We start from the raw sequence: 19,674 nt of genomic DNA, 5'->3' as shown, positions 1-19,674 counted from the left end.
GTTGAGTTAAATGATATCTAACAATCTAACAATCTGCTGTTTATTTGTCAGGCTTCCCTACCAATTGTAGACCCAAATAGCAAATTATGTTTTATTATTATCACCAATGGATTCATATAGATTTTTAATACTGCCACAGACCCTAAATAAAATACCAGATTTTTTCCAGATTTTTTTGAAGTATTAAAACTGACAAGAGTATAGAAAACCAACTTCTTTTGCAAATACAATAATTATAGCACATCTGGCATCATTTCTGCTAGCCCTGCTGTTTTTCCTCAGTGGGGACTTGGGCTCCAGATGTTGTGGATGCAGTTGGATGGTCACCCACAGTCTATCACCCCAAGGCACAGGAGCCAGAGCCAAAACCGAATCAAAATGTCTGATGCCAGAAATGTTCGGAACAGCAGAAGTGCCTCAGAAACAAATGCTCAGGTCCTGAATGATCAAAAGTCAATTTTATAGAAGTGTTTCATTTATAAAATTATTCAAGTAAAATATACATTGCTTATTCTGTTTCTAGAAAACATCTATAATTTTTATTATGTGGTGTATTAGCATTATAAAATACAAAACCATAAATATTATCTCTTATTTTATCATCTAGACCCAACAGAAAGTTATTTTATTTAAAGTAAAGTTAGTACCTATATTTTTATATGTATATATATATGGAAAGTAAGTGTGCTTAAAATATCATAAAACACATTTTTGTGAATAAAGGTAATTTTACTGTATTGTGTTCCCTCTTCTCTCACAGCTCAAGAAAATTTTATAAATAATTGCCTCTGGAAAACCAAGGTTTAGATTTGTTAGTGGTCCTTTTCCTAATTTGTTACAATACCATAATAAGACACGTCTCTATATTTTTTTTATTGAAATCACATGTTAATTACTACACTTCTCTTTAATCTATTTCCTTCTATATTGTTTAGCTCTCCTGCTAATTACTTCTCATAATATCATGATTAAAAGTAAATTAAGGAAATCCTCTGGTGATCCTACAGTAAGGACTCTGTGCTTTCATTGACAAAGATGCAGGTTCAATCCCGGGTCTGGGCATTAAGATCCACGAAGCCACATGGCAAGGAGAAAAAATAAAGTTTGATTTAAGAAAAAAAAAAGTAAATTAATACAATAATTAATTCAGAAGGTCTGATTAAAAGTGAAATAATCTAATATGTTTACATATTATAATTCATATCATATTTAATCCACTCACAACTTCTATATTAGTTTCCCATTGCTGCTATGGCAAATTAACACAATCCAACATAATCTCTCCATCTCAAGGTCATTGACTCAATTACACTCTATATAATTGTGTAGCTTTACAATGAGAAGTTATATATTCATAAATTTGGAGGATTAAAACAGGAACATTTTTTGGCCTCCATTATTCTACCCACCCAACCTTTTCATTCAGTTGCTACATAAAATTATCATATAATTATATGATATTATAGTTGTGTGAGGGAAAACTAATGGAGAATCACATAACTAACTATAACTATAAACTCATATAATTTAACTGTTACCAAGCAGATGTTGACCATCTACAGATGAGCTGAAAACATATACATAAAAAATTGAAGAAATAAAGTGTATTCAGTCAATTTTATATACTTTATTCCAGGAAAAATGTATTGATCATTACTTCATTAATAATTTTTGTGGTTTGAATAAGAAAATGCTGATTTTCACAGAAGCAGTTGTGAGAAGTAGAAACTAAGAAACTGATCATCTTCCTGGGGCCAAGGGTTAAATCCCAAAGAGTCAATAACCTCTTAAAGTCATATGTAAATTTTAAGGTCACAGTTAGAAACTTTATTGGAATTTTACCATATCCCTAAGGGATATGGATTCCCCAAAACAAACTCAGTAACAATGTGAAATGAAGAAAAGCAAAATTAACATAAATGTTAAAATTTACTTAATCCCATTAAAAAAACACAACGGGATGACTGATTTACATTTCAGAAATACTTCTATGCAAGATTCCTCAAATAAAGTGATTATTTTGTTTTAAACAGGAAGCACTTGCTATCTGAAATATTTGCTTGCAGGAAATATGGTACCAGTGATACCAAATGCAGTTTTTCTCTGTTATTAAAGTGGCAACATTCTCTTGGAGACACTAAATCATTTGCTAATAATTTCATAGTTTTACACATTAAAGAGACCATTCTATGCACAGTATGAAAAAACATATTAAAAATATATTCATGTAGTACAGCTTCAACCTTGAAACTTGAGTGGGGTTTGTGGTTATACATTCAGTTCAGTTCAGTCGCTCAGTGGTGTCCGACTCTTTCAACCCCATGAACGGCAGCATGCCAGGCCTCCCTGTCCATCACCAACTCTGGGGTCCATCCAAGCCCATGTCCATGAAGTCAGTGATGTCATCCAACCATCTCATCCTCTGTTGTCCTCTTCTCCTCCTGCCCTCAGTCTTTCCCAGCATCAGGGTCTTTTCAAATGAGTCAGCTCTTCGCATCAGGTGGCCAAAGTATTGGAGTTTCAGTTTCAACATCAGTCCTTCCAATGAACACCAGGACTGATCTCCTTTAGGATGGACTGGTTGGATCTCCTTGGAGTCCAAGGCACTCTCAAGAGTCTTCTCCAACACCACATTTCAAAAGCAACAATTGTTCAGCTCTAGCATTCTTTATAGTCCAACTCTCACATCCAGACATGACCACTGGAAAAACCACAGCCTTGACTAGACAGACCTTAGTTGGCAAAGTAATGTATCTGCTTTTTAATATGCTATTTAGGTTGGTCATAACTTTCCTTCCAAGGAGTAAGCGTCTTTTAATTTCATGGCTTACCATCACCATCTGCAATGATTTTGGAGCCCAGAAAAATAAAGTCAGCCACTGTTTCCACTATTTCCGTATCTATTTTTCATGAAGTGATGGGACTGGATGCCATGATCTTCGTTTTCTGGATGTTGAGCTTTAAGCCAACTTTTTCACTCTCCTCTTTCACTTTCATCAAGAGACTCTTTAGTTCTTCTTCACTTTCTGCCATAAGGGTGGTGTCATCTGCATATCTGAGGTTATTGAAATTTCTCCTGGCAATCTTGATTCCAGCTTGTGCTTCCTCCAGCCCAGGATTTCTCATGATGTACTCTGCATATAAGTTAAATAAGCAGGGTGACAATATACAGCCTTGACATACTCCTTTTCCTATTTGGAACCAGTCTGTTATTCCATGTCCAGTTCTAAATGTTGCTTCCTGACCTGCATACAGGTTTCTCAAGACGCAGATCAGGTTTTCAGGTATTCCCATCTCTTTCAGAATTTTCCGCAGTTTATTGTGATTCATACAGTCAAAGGCTTTGGCATAGTCAGTAAAGCAGAAATAGATGTTTTTCTGGAACTCTCTTGCTTTTTCAATGATCCAGTGGTTGTTGGCGATTTGATCTCTGGTTCCTCTGACTTTTCTAAAACCAGCTTGAACATCAGGGAGTTCACAATTCATGTATTGCTGAAGGCTGGCTTGGAGAGTTTTGAGCATTACTAGCATGTGAGATGAGTACAAGTGTGCAGTAGTTTGAGCATTATTTGGCATCCCCTTTCTATGGGATTGGAATGAAAACTGACCTTTTCCAGTCCTGTGGCCACTGCTGAGTTTTCCAAATTTGCTGGCATATTGAGTGTAGCACTTTCACAGCATTATCTTTCAGGATTTGAAATAACTCAACTGGAAAACCATCACCTCCTCTAGCTTTGTTCATAGTGATGCTTTCTAAGGCCCACTTGACTTCACATTCCAGGATGTCTGGCTCTAGGTGAGTGATCACACCATTGTGATTATCTGGGTCATGAAGGTCTTTTTTTGAACAGTTCTTCTGTGTATTCTTGCCACTTCTTCTTAATATCCTCTGCTTCTGCTAGGTCCCTACCATATCTGTCCTTTATTGAGCCCATCTTTGCATGAAATGTTGCCTTGGTATCTCTAATTTTCTTGAAAAGATCTCTAGTCTTTCCCATTCTATTGTTTTCCTCTATTTCTTTGCACTGATTGCTGAGGAAGGCTTTCTTATCTCCCCGTGCTCTTCTTTGGAACTCTGCATTCAAATGGGTATATCTTTCCCTTTCTCCTTTGCTTTTCATTTCCCTTCTTTTCACAGCTATTTGTAAGGCCTCTTCAGACAGTCATTTTGCTCTTTTGCATTTTTTTTTTTTTTAGGGATGTTCTTGATTCCTGTCTCCTGTGCAATGTTAGGAACCTCCATCCATAGTTCCTCAGGCACTCTGTCTATCAGATCTAGTCCCTTAAATCTATTTCTCACTTCCATGTATAGTCATAAGAGATTTTATTTAGGTCACTTGAATGGTCTAGTGGTTTTCCCTACTTCCGTCAATTCCAGTCTGAATTTGGCAATACAGAGTTCATGATCTGAGCCACAGTCAGCTCTCAGTCTTGTATTTGCTGACTGTATAGAGCTTCTCCATCTTTGGCTGCAAAGAATATGATCAATCAGATTTCGGTGTTGGCCATCTGGTGATGTCCATGTGTAGAGTCTTCTCTTGTGTTGTTGGAAGAGGGTGTTTGCTATGACCAGTGTGTTCTCTTGGCAGAACTCTATTAGCCTTTGCCCTGCCTCATTCTGTACTCCAAGGCCAAATATGCCTGTTACTCCAGGTGTTTCTTGACTTCCTACTTTTGCATTCCAGTCCCCTATAATGAAAAGGACATCTTTTGGGGATGTTAGTTCTAGAACTTCTTGTAGGTCTTCATAGAACCGTTCAACTTCAGCATCTTTAGTGTTACCAGTTGGGGCATAGACTTGGATTACCATGATATTGAATGGTTTGCCTTAGAAACAAACAGAGACGATTCTGTCGTTTTTGAGCCTGCATCCAAGTACTACATTTTGGACTTGTTTATTGACTATGATGGCTACTCCATTTCTTCTAAAGGATTCTTACTGACAGAATTTGGTCCACTGGAGAAGGGAATGGCAAACCATTTCAGTATTCTTGCTTTGATAACCCCATGAACAACATGAAAAGGCAAAAAGATAGGACACTGAAAGATGAACTCTCCAGGTCAGTAGGTGACCAATATGCTACTGGACACCAGAGGAAAAATAACTCCAGAAAGAATGAAGGGATGGAGCCAAAGCAAAAACAACAGCCAGTTGTGAATGGGACTGGTGATGGAAGCAGGGTTTGATGCTATAAAGAGCAATATTGCATAGGAACCTGGGATGTTAGGTCCATGAATCAAGGCAAATTGGAAGTGGTCAAAGAGGAGATGACAAGAGTGAACATTGACATTCTAGAAATCAGTGAACTAAGATGGACTGGAATGGGTGAATTTAAATCAGATGACCATTATATCTACTACTGTGGTTATACATTAGGCTGAAGTTAAAGCTGTATTTGGGCTGTCACAAATACACACATTTGACTAAAGACAATCTGGAGATTCTGTTGATAACTAACTAATTTTTATCTTTCTTGTCTCAAATTATTAACAATGCTTTTTGAATCTAATTGCATCCTGATTTTTATGAGTATATAAATAAGAATATGGAGTGGGTTATTTTATAGTGTTAAGTTTTCATTAGCTCTAAAATTTATGGAATCTCCTCTTATTTACAAACAGAGATAGTCAGTTGTGAACATTATTTTAACTTTTGACTTCATTTTGCATTTATACAGCTTGAGGTATGCTTTTCCTATCTGCTGTTCCATGGATCTCTACTTAATCTTTCTCTATTTACTTTTGTTGGGAGTTAAGTTATAAAAAATTTAATTTGATTATATATTTTCCTTTCTTTGAAATTTGGTATATAAGCAATCAATCTTCACAGCCCATTGTGTTGCCATGAATTAAATTAGTTGTCAAGTGAGAAGAATATCAGCTTAAATGCTTGATTTTGCAATATGCCCATTATAATAGAAGAATTACCTTAGTTACTACCCATCTATCATTTTTGAGCAGTCTTTTTAAAAGACACAAGCAGATGTCAGACACCTGAAAGTTTCAGGTGACAGGTCATTTTTGAAGGAAGTAATTTAAACTTTGAAGGAAGATAGAAAAGGAAATGTGTAGTTCCCTTATACTATCATGGAGTTCTAAAAAATATTAGAAAAAGAATTTCTCTTCTTAAGTTTGCTGTATGTTTTGGACATACAGCTCTATGCTTTATAGCATTTATATGCAAGACCAGGAGAAAAAGAGTGAATGAGAGAAAAGATGAACAAACTATATGAGTGTCAACCTTGTATATCATCTTCAATGACTATTCTAAATTCCCTGAGCCTAGATTAGTAGATCAGGATGCACTGATTTGGGGAGAAGAACTGGACATAAATCAGGATGCAGTGATTCTGGGAGAAGAACTGGACATAAATCAGCATGCATTGATTCAGAAAAACTGGACATAAGAAAGCAGAATATTTCTCTTTCTATTTATGATATGTAAGGACAATATTAACCACATCTGTAATCAGACACCAGGAAGACAAATAATGTAATATAAGCTAATATTGATTAACTGAGCTAAATACTTTACATGGTTTATATTATATAATTTTTTTTCATCCCCATGATACTAGGCTCTAGTATTATTTAAATTTCAGATGTAGTATTACTGAGGCCATGCATGTTAAATAACATGTCAAGAGTCATATAACTAGTAAGTATGTTAAGTCGTAATAGGACACTGAGGATACAGACAGTGTACCGTCATCACTGATTCTACATTCTATAGGTGAAATCACAGAATAACCCATAACAGATAGTAAGGAGAAAAGGGAAAAAGAAAATAAAAAATTAAAGGAACAAGACTTGCATTTACCTGGAGGAAGAAAATTTGCCTGCAGAGAAGTTAGCAAGTATAAGGTTTATTTTATTTTATTTTTTTCAAGAAAAAAAGCTAAGAGGCTAAGAGAATAGCATTAAGAATCTAAATCTACTGGTAATACATGTGGAAATTGATTAGATGGAACACCAGGAAACATTTATGGTTTGGTTTTACAGACCATAGTAGGGTCTTGAAGTGTAGTCTGATATAGAAAAATGCTGAATGATTTTGCTCAGAGAAGGGGCATGCTATTGCTTACATTCTAAAGGAGTCATTCTGCTGGCTACTGAAAGATATGAGAGTAGAAGAGGCAAAACAGATAAGAGGCTAACTCAGTGCTTGAAAACAAAATATGCTTTCATGGACAAAAAAAAAAAATAGCATTGGTTGAGATGTTTAATACTTTGCCACTATTTTGAAAATAATTACAATGTATTCTGTTGTGTTGGCATTGGGCAAACAGAGATGCCACATAAGAAGTCTGATACTGAAGTCTGCTGCTGCTGCTGCTGCTAAGTTGCTTCAGTTGTGTCTGACTCTGTGTGACCCCCATAGATGGCAGCCCAGCAGGCTCCCCTGTCCCTGGGATTCTCCAGGCAAGAACACTAGAGTGGGTTGCCATTTCCTTCTCCAATGCATGAAAATGAAAAGTGAAAGTGAAGCCACTCAGTCTTGTCCAACTCACAGCGACCCCAGGGACTTTAGCCTAATAGGCCCCTCCATCCATGGGATTTTCCAGGTAAGAGTACTGGAGTGGGGTGCCATTGCCTTCTCCGGATACTGAAGTCTAGAGGACTCCAATATATAAATCTGGATGTTAAGGATAGATATTAAAATTGGAAAGACCTCAGCTGTGAGTCCGGATAATATAACCTAGAGAAAGAGTACAGATGTAAAATACACCTAAGGACAAAATATTAGAGAATGTTGACATTTAGAGTCAAACAGAAAGGAGGAAAAACTGGAAAAGGATATGGAATAGAGGAGACAGTTCAACTGGAAAGAATTAGGAAGTACTACTTTTAAGTCAAAGATGACAGAACTTAGTGTATTTTATTTTAATAACATGCAAAAAGGTCAATTTTGTTGACGGCAAAATGAACAGTATTATTAAAAAGTGGACAGCATAAGCCAGTTTGAGGTGAAGTTAAAGAATGAATGGTAAATAAAGAAGATAAATGGTATGGTGTTGGCTTCTTTGTGGAGGGAGGGTTATTTTTATATCCAGTTTTGTAAGTGATTGACCAATGCTGAATAAAATGAGGATTGGTGTTGTAAGGAGAATAAAAGTAAGTTAAGGAGCAATGTTCTGAAAATGAGAGGAAAAGAGATTCAAAGAACAAAGCACAAGTGGAGTGGTTGCTTTGTTTTGATGAATTAAGGCACACTTTTGTTTATTCAGATAGGAGGGAGGAAGGAGCAATGGTAAACACTGGGTAGGATTGTAGGTACAATGGCTGAACAGTGTTCCCACAAAGTCCCCAAGGTTCTAATCCTTCAAACTTGTGAGTGTGTTATCTTACATATCAAAAAGGAACTTTGATGGTGTGATTAAGTTAAGGTTTTAGAGATGGGGAATTATTAAACTGGATTATTTTAGTTGGGCCAAAACGTAACCACAGGGTCCTGAGAGGGAGGCAGGAAGGTCAGGATAAAGAAGGAAATATAGAGAGGGAAGCAAAGGTCACAGTAACCCCCTTGTTTTATGGGACCCATGAACCAAGAATACAGACATCTAGAAGCCAAAAATGACAAGAAAACAGATTTCCCCCGAGAGCCTCCAGAAAGAATGTTGCCCTGCTGATGCTAATTTTAAAGGACACATTTTTGGAATCCTGACCTCCAGAACTGTGAAAGAATAAACATGCTCTTTGTGACCCTATGGACTGTAGCCCACCAGGCTCCTCTGTCCATGGAATTCTCCAGCAAGAATACTGGAGTGGGTAGCCATTCCCTTGGATCTTCCCAACTGGGATCAAACCCAGGTCTCCTGTATTATAGGCAGAGTCTTTACCATCTGAGGCACCAGGAAAGTCCGTTATGTTAAGCCACTAGATGGTAATTTGTTAGCAATAGGAAGCTAAGACACTAAGGTTGAGTGTAGGAAAGTAAAAAGATTCCAAACTAAGCACTTTCTTAGAGAAGACAGTATCTCCTGAGATGCATGTAGAGGTTGGGGACTGGGAGGTAAGAGGACAGAAGAGCATGTATAGAAACTTTTTATTAAAAACTGGTAAATTTAGCCAAAAAGAAATGTAATAGAGTTTCTCATATAATCAAAGAGAAAACAACTTTATCATTTTTGTGGGTTTTCTTCACCAATATTCAAAGGCTTGGATGCATAATAGAGAGGCATTTGTCATAACTAATGTAGAATCATTTTTCAGTGTGGTGAAACAAAATGTAAGATGCACAAATGATTTGAGAGCATTGGCTGAAGAATAAGTTTTATGATAAGCAATGAATTAAGTCTAGACGAGAAGTGTTGAAGCCAGAAAGGGGTTGATGAATAGTGCTTCAAAAAGTGAAGTCAAATGGTTTAGACCTGGATAGGTTGATGGTTTGGGGTTGGGTGTGTGTGTGTGTATGTGTGTGTGAAAATACATTTAAAGGAAACAATAATCAGAGAGTGGGTAGCAATGATGAGCTAAAGCAACAGAGTCCAGAATTTGGGCTGATTTGTCACATTCGATGTGCTTAGTATAGAATCACTAATAGTGGTACACAATTTTAAAAAAGGGAAACACACTTGAGACAGGGACAAAGGTCTTTATTCAAGGAGAGTAAATCATCAAGACATCAACGCATGGCAGCAAGAATCCAGATGACAGTGACAGGGACAGTTGAGTCGCTCAGTCGTGTCCGACTCTTTGCGACCCCATGAATCGCAGCACGCCAGGCCTCCCTGTCCATCACCACCTCCCGGAGTTCACTCAGACTCACGTCCATCGAGCCCGTGATGCCATCCAGTCATCTCATCCTCCATCGTCCCCTTCTCCTCCTGCCCCCAATCCCTCCCAGCATCAGTCTTTTCCAATGAGTCAACTCTTCGCATGAGGTGGCCAAAGTACTGGAGTTTCAGCTTTAGCATCATTCCCTCCAAAGAAATCCCAGGGCTGATCTCCTTCAGAATGGACTGGTTGGATCTCCTTGCAGTCCAAGGGACTCTCAAGAGTCTTCTCCAACACCACAGTTCAAAAGCATCAATTCTTCGGAGCTCAGCCTTCTTCACACTCCAACTCTCACATCCATACATGACCACAGGAAAAACCACAGCCTTGACTACACGGACCTTAGTTGGCAAAGTAATGTCTCTGCTTTTGAATATGCTATCTAGATTGGTCATAACTTTTCTTCCAAGGAGTAAGTGTCTTTTAATTTCATGGGTACAGTCACCATCTGCAGTGACTTTGGAGCCCCAAAAAATAAAGTCTGACACTGTTCCCACTGTTTCCCCATCTATTTCCCATGAAGTGATGGGACCAGATGCCATGATCTTCGTTTTCTGAATGTTGAGCTTTAAGCTAACTTTTTCACTCTCCTCTTTCACTTTCATCAAGAGGCTTTTTAGCTCCTCTTCACTTTCTGCCATAAGGGTGGGGTCATCTGCAGAGCCGGCTCACTCACTAAGCGCAGGCGGCTGCGAGCCGGCTCAGTCACTAAGCTCGGCTGAGAGGAGCTTCCCCAAGTCCGAGGTCAGGGGCAGCGGCCTAGAGTGCCAGGCTGCGACAGCGCAGGAACAGCCGAGAGGAGCTACCCTGCGTCCGAGAATCCAGATGAAGAAGTGGTATTTTTCAGATGGGGCTGACATTCTTTTTGAATAAGAAATTTTTCAAAAAGCAGAAGTCACTGATTTAGAAATTGACAATGAGAAGTAATGTTGATACTACTGCTATGTATTTATTTGAGAATATATATATACACACCCATTTGTAATATATATGTACACAGATATATATACACACATATATATGTACACACACACACACACATATATATATATATACACACACACACACACACATATAGGGCTTCCCTTATGCCTCAGCTGGTAAAGAATCCGCCTGCAATGCAGGAGACCTGGGTTCGACCCCTGGGTTGGCAAGATTCGTGAAGGGAAAGGCTACCCACTCCAGTATTCTGGCCTTGAGAATTCCATGAACTGTATAGTCCCTGGGTTTGCAAAGAGTAGGACACGACTGAGTGGCTTTCGCTTTCACTTTTCGTATATATATGTAAGTTTAGGAAAAAGCATATGAAACCAGTTGTTTAAAAACACATTAGTGAAATAATAAATCATTTTAAAAGCCTCTTTTCATAAATAGGAACTATCACAACAGTAAAACAATAAAGATTTAATATTACTCAGAGTTCCTTAAAATATGAATCATTGTTTTTATTAGAAATTTCTAAAGACAGATAGGATGAAGCAATTATTCTTCATACTAATCCAACAAAGATCTAATTGCATTTATTAAATATGTAAAAATGTCTAAAGGTATGATAACAAATAGATGCTATATAATAGTTGATTGTTTTGATTTGTATATCTCATAGGGAACTCCTGAGTACTTCTGCTGAATGCTGTGCAGAAATTGATGCTAGAGTAATAAAATACACTGTGAGAAATGAACTCAAGTCTACAATGAAGCCTTTTATCACACCCTTAGACAGAAAATCTCCGGATGGACATGGACTCAAACAAGTTGAAGCAATCCTCAGTCAACAGGCCCTCCAACAAAAAATTCATTTCTGTTAAATTTTAGCAACCCAGAATTTGAAACTTGGGGATTTTTAGTAGACAATAAACCTTGCAATTAATTGCATTAATTAAAGCATTGTGATTAAAGCAGTCATTAATCCTTGATTAAACATAAGTTAATATCTCATTTCTAAACCCAGAGGTTATTTACAATAAGTGAGATGAGACACATTTTAACAGCTCCTATTTTGCTCTACAACTGAAATGAAGCTAGCTTAAATGTGCTGGATCTTTTGTGACTGTAGTTGTATCTGTCAGTATGGTTGTATGATTGATATAACTAAACATTTTTTTTCCTAGCAAGGTATTGGATTAGATACCACTAAACTAATTATCTTATAATCTTTCCGTTTAAACTACACATTTATTTGTGAGGATACATATAGGTTACATTGAGGGCCATGTCAGGGAAGATACTTTCCAAAGTTATTTTCAGAAAGACAAAATAGAGTTAATTCACTTCAATTTAAGAAGCATCTATTAAATCAGCTTTTAGGGTAAAAATGGCTCCAAAACAATTTATTCTTTTGAGTGGTAAATTATTTAGTAGAGGTGCTGCTGCTTTTGAGTTTGATTGGGTGAGCAGAGACATTATCATTAAGTTCTAAATAAGAAATTTGATAATTATAATAAAGAGAAATCAATCAATGGAGAATTAGCTGACAGTATGGCATAAAGACTCAAGTGTATCCATAATTTTCTCCAGTCACATCCCTGATCCTACTGTCCTCTTTCACTAGTCTCCCTGAAGCCTTTAAACTTCTCTGTACAGATGAGTTAATTCCACAACTTTTATAAAGGATGAAAAGAAGTTTAATGGGAAGGCTCTGTATAACTCATCATCTTACTATCTAAACTTTAGGTGTAAAATTCCAAAATTTTTAAGAAAATCATATTTTTTCTTCATCTATCTAGTGGGTACATATCTACTAAGCATCCTTCATAGAGTATTGATAAAGTACTGGTCTTTTTTATATCGGCTGCCTTTAACAACCAAGGCAATGATGGCCAGCAGAATGACATGAAGCCAGGAAGTTGTATGACATATCAATGGCCTACTAGGAACACTCTGTTCTTTATTATTTTACCTGAGTCACAATTTCGAAAATTTTGCTTAACTGAGGTCACTACGATTTTTAGATAGTGTGACACTTTGGTTGTCTGCAAATGTCTCTATCCCTTCACAATTTTATCTCAATTTGAAACTACTTGTTCCCCAGAGGTATATTATTTTTTTCCTGCAATCTAGTCAACAGGAGATCCTCATTCCCCCAATCCTTAAAGCACCTAAAGTTGTGGAGTATTTGAATTCCACAATCTCTTCTTTCTGACAAACATGTCAGCTTCTCTGAGAAAACACCTGTGGCTTCATAATCTCATCATCACTACTTTTATCTTTTGGCGGGGGGTTTCTCATCCCCACCTTCACGCACTGATGATTTCAGCTGTGCTATTTAAAATTCTTCAGTGGCTTTCCATTATATTGTGAACAAAACCCAAGTCTCAATGTTGGTATGACCAGGCCCTGGTCCACCTCTGTAATCTTATTCTGTAATTCTTGGTGGTCAAGCATTAATCATACTGGTTGTCTTCCAGAACCTCAAATATGCCCATTTTTTCTCACCTCTGAGTTGTTATGCTTGCCTTTTTTCTTTTTGTCACAAGCCATCTACTTCTTGTTCTCTAGATCTCAAGTTAAGTCATTTTCTTCTAACTGAGGTATAGGAGAGTCCACTGATTCACTGCAATAAGACTGTTTTCTTCCTAAAACTAAAATGATTTTGTTAGCACTGAGAAATTAGGAACTTCTTAGATCTCTCAGTAAAGTTGAGCATATGTAATAAAGTTCAGTACAAACTGCACTAGTATCCAATTACTCATACCCTGCTTTACCATACTGTAATTTAAAAGAATTTTGTGTTGTTTTTTGTCTATCTAATCTCAACATATATTGAGATGCTTGCCTTTTTTCCCTAAGTGTTGGTTTATGGTTTAAAAATTGACTTACACTTTTTCATAGTAGAGGATATTAATTTGAATTCTGTGAGGCGATCTACCAGAACATGAGCCACTGGCAACCTTGAGACAACATTTAAGTACTAGTGGCAGGACCAGAAACTGTTTCTTCTATTTGCCTATAGGAGTGAAACTCCTCTACTGTTGCATATTGAACCAATCACCATTGAAAACTCTCTCTCCAATTCTCTGACACTGCACATTCTAAGAATATGGTTGCTTTCTGACTTATTGTAGCCTCTAGAGAAGAAGCAACGTTTGTAAAATCACCACAACATAATGGGATCCAGGTCTCCAGGTCATTTTATCTTGGCAACTGAAGCAGGTGTGGTTTTCAGACTAGCCTAAGCATGTTTGATATGTACTTTATTTTTGCCTCAATAAAATATTGAAAATGTTTATTTAGAAACACAATTGAATTATATAGTTTTTTTCAAGTGTCTCATATAGTCAAAAGTAAGCATTCTTGGCGTTTGTCTAAAATACTCTCCGTGCATAGTCCATAAGCTTATACTGTGTATAACATGTATTTCAGTTCAGTTCAGTCACTCAGTCGTGTCCAACACTTTGTGACCCCATGAACCACAGCACGCCAGGCCTCCCTGTCCATCACCAACTCCCAGAGTCCACCCAAACCCATGTCCATTGAGTCGGTGATGCCATCCAACCATCTTATCCTCTGTCGTCCCCTTCTCCTCCTGCCCTCAATCTTTCCCAGCATCAGGGTCTTTTCAAATGAATCAGCTCTTTGCATCAGGTGGCCAAAGTATTGGAGTTTTAGCCTCAGCATCAGCCCTTCCAATGAACACCCAGGACTGATCTCCTTTAGGATGGACTGGCTGGATCTCCTTGCAGTCCAAGGGACTCTCAAGAATCTTCCAGCACCACATTTCAAAAGCATCAATTCTTCAGTGCTCAGCTTTCTTTGTAATCCAACTCTCACATGCAAAAGTGACCACTGGAAAGACCATAGCCTTAACTAGATGGACCTTTGTTGACAAAGTAATGTCTCTGCTTTTTAATAAGCTGTCTAGGTTGGTCATAACTTTTCTTCAGAGAGTGTCTTTTAATTTCATGGCTGCAGGCACCATCTGCAGTGATTTTGGAGCCCAAACAAATAAAGTCTGACACTCTTTCCCCATCTATTTGCCATGAAGTGATGGGACCAGATGCCATGATCTTCGTTTTCTGAATGTTAGGCTTTAAGCCAACTTTTTCACTCTCCTCTTTCACTTTCATCAAGAGGCTCTTTAGTTCTTCTTCACTTTCTGCCATAAGGGTGGTGTCATCTGCATATCTGAGGTTATTGATATTTCTCCCAACAATCTTGATTCCAGCTTGTGCTTCTTCTAGCCCAGCATTTCTCATGATGTACTCTGCATATAGGTTAAATAAGCAGGGTGACAATATACACCCTTGATGTACTCCTTTTCCTATTTGGAACCAGTCTGTTGTTCCATGTCCAGTTCTAACTGTTGCTTCCTGACCTGCATACAGGTTTCTCAAGAGGCAGATCAGGTGGTCTGGTATGCCCATCTCTTTCAGAATTTTCCAGTTTGTTGTGATCCACACTGTCAAAGTGTTTGTTAGTGGCCAGTTTAAAATAAATGCTATATCCTACACTATAACTCAGCAAGAGTCAGGGATCCTCACTCTGCCTTTGCTGTACATTACAGTATCTGTGAAAACTGACCAATCATGTGTCAAAGCTGAATTCTATCCTCCCCACTGAAGTTGTGTGTCTGATTCAATGTCACAATCCCCAAACTCTGCTATAGGATTCTAGATAGTTTCATTTGTGCACTTTTCAAGGATCTTGGCCCTCTTTTCAGCTAAGAACTGTTCAAGTATTGGTGAAGAGAGTAAATTCTGGGCCTTGTTATAGGGTTTATAGGTGTATAAACCAAAAGTACATTATAAATTTATGTCAGCACTCTAAATCTTTAGATCCTTTCTTTCAGATATATAATATTGAATAGAAATACAGTGTTAGCCACTTAAGTATTTTAAATGTTTAGTATCCACATTAAAAATAATCAGGTAGAATAATTTAATAATAAATTTTATTTAATCCAGTATATCCAAAATATCATTACTTCACTATGTAATAAAAATAAAAATGCATTAATGATATTTTACTTTTAAAATATACAAATGAAGTCAAGATGTAAGACTTTCAAATCTTTAAAATTTGATGTGTGTTTTTCATACTTAAAGCACATCTTCATTTGGATAACCACATTTAAATAGCTTGATAGGCACATTTGTCTACTGTATACATTTTTTTAAATATAAATTTATTTATTTTAATTGGAAGTTAATTACTTTACAATATTGTATTGGTTTTGCCATAGTTCTTAACTATACTCAGAAACTTCTAGTACTTAAATCTCAAAATGAGTATACTAGCATTGAATCTATTTCAAGATCTAACTGAAAGAGAGAAAGAGGAGAGAGAAAGAGATACCTAGATGCTAGATGCAATGCTTTGAACCTACATTTTTCTTCTCTTGGTTTATTAAATTCTTTCAAAAATTACCTATGGTTTTTTGAACACATGAATTTGAAAACCATGCACACTTTTGCTATTCCAGGTTCAGTTTCTTAACTGACACCCTGGGATAGGCTGGAATCTGAATATAATTACAGTTCAAGACTCACTGAGGAGTGGTAGGAATGAAGAAAATTGACAGGCCCTTGAAAGATAGGTATCTAAATTAAAGTCTTAATGGATTTCCAATTAATGCACGATAGATTGCATCAGACAGTGGGAGAGGAGCTGTCTCTGCTGACTTTAGAAATGTTCAGTGAGATTTGGAGTTTTTGATCCTTAAAATTATCTAAATGTTATCATTCAAACTTTCAGGTCTCATTTTTTTCCCAAATGAATAACCAAAGAAATCTGACAAGTTTGTGAATTCAACATACATAATAATTTATCACCCACCAGTAACAAACTCTTTTTATGGCTTTTGGCTGTTTAAGTTTTTGTTTGTTTGTTTTTTATTTTTTTAATTGGCAGCAATAGAAAGTTTACTGGCTCTCTCCATACACCTTGAATGCTGAATTTAAAAAAAGCCTGTTGGTTTTGTTCTTCAGGTTTTCAGTGCTTCCCAGGTGGTGCTAGTGGTAAAGAACCCACCTTCCAATGCAAGAGATCAAGAGATGCAGGTTTGATCCCTGCATTGGGAAGATCCCCTGGAGAAGAAATTGGCAATCTGGTCCAGTATTCATGCCTGGAAAATCCCATGGACAGATGAGCCTGGCAGGCTACAGTCCATGGAGATGGAAAGAGTCAGACACAACTGAGCATGAGCATGTGCACACACACACACACATAAACACTGCTGTCCTTTGCATACCCAGCACAAATAATCTTCCATATCTGTGCCTTCAGTAGGCATTTTATTCCAGGCAATCACAGGTAATTGTTTAAGTGACAGTTTTGACACTAAGTTCCTTAGAGTATTACAGTTCCATTCTCTGGCGTTAGCCTTATCCTCATTGCCTTTAAACCTAAAGCTGGTCAAAAAGCCAATACCAAAATCTTATCCTTGAGTTAGCTATTTGTAACCATGTCTAGTACTGAATGCTGATTCACTCAGGTTTCAGCTGCAATTCAGTGTGTTTTACTCAAAAAGGAAATGAATACAGTGGAATCTTTAAAATGAAATCTAAAATATTTGAGCTACTCAAGAAAGTAGAAACAAATTATATATAGCATAGTGTAATTTTGAGTTAAATAGATTTCCATTGATATTTCAATTTATGGCTTTTCTTATCTTTTATGAATGATACATTGTTATTTAAATAAATGTAATTGTGTTTATTGAGTATTTTCAGTGTGACATGAATCTTAATATTGAGATGCACTTTATTTGCATTATTGCATTGAACACACAGGAACCATATAAAATAGTGTTAGTACAGTGACTTATTTGTCAATAAAGGCAGGAGGCACCTAATGCTGAAGCAACCTGACCAAGGTCAAATAACTTGAAGATGAATCTCCAGCCTTTACTGGAAAACCAATATTTTCAACTATTAAGATCTTCTCCCAATCCAGGGATCAAACCCAGGTCTCCTGCTTTGCAGGCAGATGCTTTAACCACTGAGCCACCAGGGAAACCCACTATTGTTTCAGGGAAGAGCCAATTCTGACTCCATGTTGGATCTGTTACTTCAACCTTTGCTTCCTGTTGTTTTGGTTCACTAAAAGGATACTGTTTACACATAATAGCCTGCCTCAGGGAACCCTGCCCCTCTGCCTAAATATTAAACCAAAGTGCCTTTGTTTAGGACCCTATCCAACTGTGGATGGTTACACAAAGGAAAAAATTAACACATCCCCTCCCCAAGGCTTGCCATTCTAGGAGATATTTACAAGTTAATGGGCTTTGTTTTTGTTTGTTTGTTTGTTTTTTAACCTCCTCTCCCCATCTGTGTTCTGTAAAAGAACCAGGCATCCAGACCCCACAGCATGGTTATTTTGAGACATTAGTTTGCCATCTTCTCAGTCAGCCACCTTTCTGAGTAAGGTTGTATTCCTTGCCTCAATACCTTGTCTCTCAGAGTTCTTGGCCTGTCATGCAGGGAGCAGAGCAAGTTCTATGTAATAGCCTCTTAAAATATAAAATTACTTATATGATATATAACCTTATATAAAGAAGTAATATAATGTATATTCTTTCAAATTTTCCTTCATTGGTTAAGCATTATCTTAGTTCATTATTTATGTTGTTTACATCTGTAGCTAAGTGATTTTCTCTGAAGTGATTTTCTCTGGTGTGTAACATTCTATAACAAACATATTATCCATTCTACTATTGATGCTCACTGGACTTTTTCTCCATTTCTAGTAACTATTAATATAATACAAATTCTAATTCATATATTTTGATGAACACTTACAAACATTTCTATTGGATGTATCCATATATTCAGCTTATCCAGAATATTTTTAAGAATTTTACCAGCTGGCAGATTTTCACTCCCATCAACAGTATACACGGAGAAGGCAATGGCAAACCACTCCAGTACTCTTGCCTGGAAAATCCCATGGACAGAGGAGCCTGGTAGGCTGCAGTCCAAGGGGTCGCACAGAGTAGGGCACAACTGAAGCGACTTAGCAGCAGCAACAGTATACAGTAATTCCTATAGATCCATATCTTTATCAATACTTAGCTTTGCCAGTCTTTTCCTCATAACTATTCAAGTGAGTGTGTATCAATGTGCATTGTTTCAGACTATGCATTCACATGATTGTTAAAGTAGTTGAACACTTTTTTTCATATTCCTTGGTTAAGTATCTCTTCAAATCTCTTGACCATTTTTCAGTTAGGTTGTCTGACTTTCTTGATTTATACACAATCTTCATGTATATTTTGGACATTAGTCTTTTATCAGTTGTATGTTTCACAAATATTGTTTCACATTTAGTGGCATAATTTTATCTTTTGAAGAAAGAAATTCCAATAAAGAGCATTAGAGTTATGCTGTTATCCTAGTGAGAAAGCGAATGTGGTTTCTACAGAGCAGTTTTGGTGAATGACTTGCCTAATAAGTATTCTGACTTTGACATTTCCTTTTAATGTAATAAAATTATCTTCTAACTGCCCAAAGTGGCTCGGTCTCTTGACTATAATTGAGAAGTCTCAAGGCTTTAAGTTGCAACACTTATAAAATCCAAATTGAAAAGAAATTCAAATGCATACCTATGTCTAGTAATTCTCTTTCACTTTGAAGATTACAGTTGTTCATGTATTAGCAATTATAGTTGAATTTTTGTTTAAAAAAACACACATGAAAGAGGACCTTGTTCACATAGCAACAGCATAGTATATTGTGTTTACTCTTCTAGGCTAATAGCACTACAGACTTTAAGTTCTGACTGGTATAAATCTATAGTATTCTTCTTTGGAAGCTGAGGAATATGCATTGCTCAATTTCATAGGTAACTAGACCCTGTGAATTTCCACTACTTTCAAAATTTCTAGCACTTCCATGCGATATTTTGCAAATTGTGTCTCATTTCAGATTACTTCTGAGAAGTGGAGCATTTTTATTTTTT

This window comes from Oryx dammah, unplaced genomic scaffold, assembly GCF_014754425.2.
Source record: "Oryx dammah isolate SB20612 unplaced genomic scaffold, SCBI_Odam_1.1 HiC_scaffold_24, whole genome shotgun sequence".
NCBI classification, from domain to species: Eukaryota; Metazoa; Chordata; class Mammalia; order Artiodactyla; family Bovidae; genus Oryx; species Oryx dammah.
The sequence above is the reverse complement of the archived record's forward strand: the minus strand, read 5'-3'. Positions refer to the sequence as shown.